The 6,000-nt window shown below is 44.0% G+C and overlaps 1 protein-coding gene across 2 annotated transcripts in view; it reads left to right on the forward strand.

The window, feature by feature from the left end:
• KCNJ2 (potassium inwardly rectifying channel subfamily J member 2) overlaps window positions 1–1,439 on the forward strand; it is a 262,813-nt gene extending 261,374 nt beyond the window's left edge. For both annotated transcript variants that reach the window (XR_008554758.1, XR_008554757.1), the window contains exon 3: window positions 1,181–1,439. The gene's annotated coding sequence lies outside the window, so the exon portion shown is untranslated. The remainder of the gene's footprint in view (window positions 1–1,180) is intronic.
• Window positions 1,440–6,000: the final 4,561 nt, after the last annotated feature.

Genomic DNA, 6,000 nt, shown 5'->3' on the forward strand with positions numbered 1-6,000 from the left:
ACTGCAAAGTACATTTATCTTTTTAAGACAAGTCTTTCCTAATTGTATTGGGACCGTGAGACATCTCCCTCACCAAACATGTATTAACTGCTAAGCAAACCATGAGCACACTTGGGGAAATTCTTGCCTTTTATAAATAAATGGTTTTGAAAATCTTTTGTCAATTTAGAGTGTTATGATTTGTGCTAATATAGAGATTTTCCAAACTTATGCTTGGCTTTATGCTTTTAAAAAATATATTTTACTGATTTTTTTTGCAGAGAGGAAGGGAGATGGATAGAGAGTTAGAAACATCGATGAGAGAGAAACATCCATCAGCTGCCTCCTGAACACTCCTTATTGGGTATGTGCCCGCAACCAAGGTACATGCCCTTGATCTGAATCGAACCTGGGACCCTTCAGTCCACCGGGCAACTCTATCCACTGAGCCAAACCGGGTAGGGCAGTTTTAAGCTTTAAAGAAGGACATGCTTATTCTATGAGTAGCACTAAAATATTCCTGAAAGATAAAGGACATGATAGAAAATAACAATAAAACATTAAAGTAAACACACTTGTTCCCTTTAACTGTGCTGCTTTGTTTTCAGGAGCAAATGTGTTGTTTCTTACTCTTTTAGCACAAGTTAAACCAGTGATGGGCAACCTTTTGAGCTTGGTGTGTCACACTTCGCCAAAAAACTGAGCATAACTTGGGTAGTGTGTCACTTTGAGGAAAAAACATTATTTCGCAAATGTTTCATCCTCGCATGCGGCCGCGTGTCATCAGAAATGGCTACGCGTGTCAGTGCTGACACACGTGTCATAGGTTCGCCATCACTGAGTTAAACTAAAGCCAGAAGCAACCTCTCATGGTGGGGATGGGGGGGAGGGACAAATCATACTAGGGAAGGAGAATTTTAAATTTGCAAGTGGCTACTGCCTTTTTATACTTGTGCAAAAAGAACTTGATATTAAACTCAATACACCCCAAGTTAATTTACTCGAAGTACAATTATTCTGAATTTTGAATAGTTTAACGTGCTAAAGGAGTCTGGCGAAATTAACTTTTGCAATATCTGTGAAAAGATAACACATAAAGCAAATTAATATCATGGAAGCGACAGACGCTCAGTGGAGGCTGTATTGTTCCCTTTGTGCCTATGTCATATCCTAATTAAAAAGCTCTCCTATCTACTTGCAGAATCATGTACAAACGCCGCATTGGGTCCAAGGAGCCCTCCCCAGGCCAGCCTGCAGGAGTGGAAGGAGCTCTGCAGGCAGCTGCTTTGAAAGTTGCTTCTTTAACGACAAGGACAAGATGTTGCTTTTCATTCCTTTTAAAACGCTAGTTCCTGCCTGGCTCAGTGGTTGAGCACTGAGCACATGCCTGGGTTGTGGGCTCGATCTCCAGTAGGGGGCAGCCAATCAATGATTCTATCTCAGCATTGATGTTTCTATCTCTCTCCCTTCCTCTCTGAAATCAATAAAAATACATTAAGAAAATAAAATGCTTGTTCAATCAGAGTTCTTTGTAAGTCTTAGAATTCTTCATCACCTCTCTTCTGAGTTCAGGAAAAAATGTGCAATAAATATAAGTCTAGAGTCCAGTGGTCGGCAAACTCATTAGTCAACAGAGCCAAATATCAACAGTACAACGATTGAAATTTCTTTTGAGAGCCACATTTTTTAAACTTAAACTTCTTCTAACGCCACTTCTTCAAAATAGACTCACCCAGGCCTGTGGTATTTTGTGGAAGAGCCACACCCAAGGGGCCAAAGAGCCGCATGTGGCTTGCGAGCCGCAGTTTGCCGACCACGGGTCTAGACTAACACTTATTGGCACCCTGTTAACAATTTCATATGCCTTTTACACTTTACAACAAACCAAACAATAGTCCACTTTTTCAGATGAGCAAATGCCGAGACAGGTCACTGAGCCAATAAGTGCTTGACTTGGACATGAACACAAACTTATCTTGCTGGAAGCAGGGAACAGACTGTGGAATCTCAGAGGGAAGGCGGGGTGGAGGAGGAAAGAGATCAACCAAAGAGCTTATATGCATAACCAGGGACACAGACAACAGGGTGGTGAGGACAGAGGTAGGTTAAAAGGAGTTGGGGCGGGGGGGACGGGGAGAGACATATGTAATACCTTCAAAAATAAAGATCTAAAAGAATAAAATAAATACCATGCTGTTTTCCACCATATCACACGTGTAAATTTCTCTTTTTTAAAGTGTAGTTCCACAGTTCTTCCAAGAATACTTGACATATCCTGTTCTCCTTCCAGAGGAGAAACATGGGGTCCCTCCACTCTTTTAAGCTCCCTCCGCACACTATTCCAGAAGTCAGTTCCATTGGAACCGAATTCCTCGCTGAAACTTGATCAGCAGCTAGAGCTCATTTCACTGGGATACAGCCTCAGGCCACCTTTGGAAGAAACTCATTGTTATTGGGGCCATAAGAAACCGAGGCTGAGAGAACCACCTGGGTTCCATTGTTCATAGTGACTAATTGTTTCTGAGCATTGAACCCAATAGAATGCAGGACGCTGGACGTAAAGATAGGCCCGGAACAGGTAAACATGAAAATCACCACCTGCACAAGGCTCACCTGATACCCTAAGAGGGTCTGCCGAGGCAATGGGGACATAAACACACAACAAAACAGACCCCCAAGCCCCTCACACATGGTTTCCTTGACTTGCACAGTCAGCATGCATATGCGTGTTTCCATTGTGAGCCTATGTTATATTTTGCCTTCCCGAGCCTGCACAGTATTATGATAAATTGAGATGTTCCCATCTTTTGCTAAGCTAGCCTAACACACATTTCTGGTTTCATTAAAAAACAACAAACCAACAGCTGAGAACAATACGGTATTGTACTTTGTTTCGCTAGGGAGGGAATATAAAGCACTCTCTTTCGTAATGAATAGATGAATGATAATGCGCTCCTCAATGGGACACTGTTTCAAGATCTATTTTATCTCTGCGCTTGGGATTTTCTTTGTGTCTTAGCAGGTTGATCCCGCTAGGGGCCAGGGCAGGGGCCAGGCTTGCCTAAGAACCATGACACAGCAGCGCTCAGCCTAGATGAAACACACAGAAACGGACCTACAATGAATCATTATCTGCCGCTTTAAAAACATCCAGAGCAATACCATTTCTCTATTCATACATATGTTCCGGGGTTTCAAAGGCCAGATCATATTGAAAAAGTCTTATATTTTCCCCATGGTGTCTGTCTGCGAATGAATGTTTCTTTTTTAGCCAAAACTGCTCACACTTACTGAACACACATTTTATTCTAGGCTAAAATAGGTATTCAAGCTAGAGGCAAACACATTTTTAAAAAATCAATAAGGTGGCTAAAGTTCAGGCTACGGAGATGCCAGACTTTGCCTCAAATATTGGATTCTTTTCCTTCTTAATGATATGAAGGAAACTTAGTCTGTCCCCCACGCTCCCCCCGCCCACCACCATCCCCCAAGAAGACTCAGTCTTCTTAGCTGCAAATTGAAAACCATGCTAGTTGTCTGGGACTTTGATGGGCTTCATACTAGCACCTGTCTTCCTTACCCAAATTTTGAGAAAATATTAAGAAGTGGCAGATGGAGTCCAAATTATCCTCTGGACTAAAGATGAATCTTAAGGAAGAGGATGTAGCTTAGAGTCAGAGCCAGATGGACCTACTCAGTGAATCTCAGGATACAACGTATAACCATGCTGTACATGTCAGACTCAGATGGGGCCTGGGTGGCAAAGACCCCCAAGATTAGATCTGGGGTGTGGAGGGGCTTCACTGCCTGGGAACCAGAGAAGAGAAAGAATAACAGAAAAGAGTAGAAACTGCAGCCATAGGCCTAATTCATTGTCCTCCAGTTACTGACCCAATAAATCGTTTCCCTTCTTCTGGTAGAAGAGAGATTACAGGTTGCAAAGGGTCAGGAGTGTCCATATCGGGGGGCACCTTCGGAAGCCAGTTCTTTCCAGAAACAAAGAGGCATGAGGGCCTCCCATGGGTTAGTCGTGGGTCCCTGGCAGAGCCGATGAGAACTGCCTAGTCCAGTGGTCGGCAAACTCATTAGTCAACAGAGCCAAATATCAACAGTACAACGATTGAAATTTCTTTTGAGAGCCAAATTTTTTAAACTTCTAATGCCACTTCTTCAAAATAGACTCGCCCAGGCCGTGGTATTTTGTGGAAGAGCCACACTCAAGGGGCCAAAGAGCCGCAGTTTGCCGACCACGGGCCTAGTCCAAGAGAGTACCAGTCGGGGATGATGCAGAGGGAAGGCTGGGTGGGGAGGAACCCGAAGGAGCACGGGGCTCAGCACCCTGAGGGGTGACTGGTGGAAGTTTCACATGGATGGTGGTTTCACTCACGTGGCGGGTCGCATCAAGAGCGGGCAAAAAGCATGCGCCCTACATAGCAATGCGCATTTCCCACGTCTGCCATGAGGATTCACGTGGTAATGCACATAAAAGGCTCAGCGCAGTGGGCTGAGCACCGTTCAGGGAACACGTAGGTGAGGGTCATCATGACCTTGCCTCCCACGACTGCACAGGCCCTGCTTCACTCCTTGCCCTTTTGCATAGACGCAACCATGTCTGCTCTAATGTGATACATGTGTTCCCCCCAATCACCACTGTCTGCAACACCAGGCAATACGATGCACAAAGGTTGGGGCATATGCCCCTAGCCCACAATTTTAATGATCAAAAACAAGCCTTTATATTCTTGGCAGGTTGGATGTGTTAGGTGAAGGGTATGTCATTCACAAACTTCAGCAATGACACCTTCAAGAATGATGGGGACTGAAGAAACATGGTAGCGCATGGTAAATGGTTACAAAATACTACAATCAATATGGCACCTGCAGTTGCTTGTGGACGGGGGGTGGGGGGGGAGGGCTGCGTGTGAGTTACTGTGACCTGGTAGGAAGAGGGCTCTCTGAGCTGAAACAGAAAGTACCAGCAGGTGTGGAGGGGCGTGGCTCACCTCCCAGTGAGGTGCGGTGTTGGTGGGAGTTTCCTACCCCCCATGGCTCCCTTCATCAGAGTGCAGTTTTGTGTGTGTTCCCCGCTGATGAAAAGCACATAAGTAAATGCAAAGTGTGTGTTCTCCTCACACTGGTCCTCACATCCCAGTCACATTGGAACAAATTTACCTTTTCAAACAAGAAGAAATGACCATATGGACTTACAAACCAGGAGGACGCGTCTGGCCTGCCCTGACCCGGGATGACTTATGGGGATGGGATCGCTCAAGTGCAATGGCTACAACCTTGGGTTTCGGCCACGGGAGTTGGCCCAAAGAAATATACAACAGGGAAGAGAATTCTAAAGGCCCTTGTTAGGAGAGCCATGGCCTCCTGAGAGGTTACTCAACTCTCTGGCTGGATTATCTGGGAGGGTACTGAGGACACCTGAAGCTCGGGTGTGAGGTTTAAAAGCAGGAAGAGGAAGGAATGAGGAGAAAAACAATGGTGTTGACCAATTCTTAGAAATGACAAAGGAGCTCTGACTCACCCACAGTATCATGTGATGGATTTGAAAGGTAACTTTTTTTTTTTTTTGGCAAAAAACAAAGACCTTTGATCATGGGAAAAGATCAATATGCTTACTAGATCTATTAGTTAAAGCCATCAATCAAACCCTAATTTCTCTTATTCCAAGACTGATAGAAAAGAAATTTCGACCTTTTTTTTTTTGGGGGGGGGGGGGCGGTGAGAAATAACACATCCAACCTGCCAAGAATATAAAGGCTTGTTTTTGATCATTAAAATTTTGAAAAATAACACATAAGTTAGATGGAAAAGCAAATTGTCAGTCACTCAAAGCACCTGCCAAGAAAAACCTTATCAACGTAATAAAAACACTGTAAAGAGACTTGAAATCTAAAAACAATAATACAGTAACAAGAAATTTGTAAATGTTCACAGCTTTGTAAAAGTTCGATGTTTGTGTGTTTCTGTAATCTTCTCAATTTCCTTTTTAAAAACCAGCCTTTGTGTGTG

This window comes from Eptesicus fuscus, chromosome 20 (assembly GCF_027574615.1).
Source record: "Eptesicus fuscus isolate TK198812 chromosome 20, DD_ASM_mEF_20220401, whole genome shotgun sequence".
Lineage (NCBI taxonomy): Eukaryota > Metazoa > Chordata > Mammalia > Chiroptera > Vespertilionidae > Eptesicus > Eptesicus fuscus.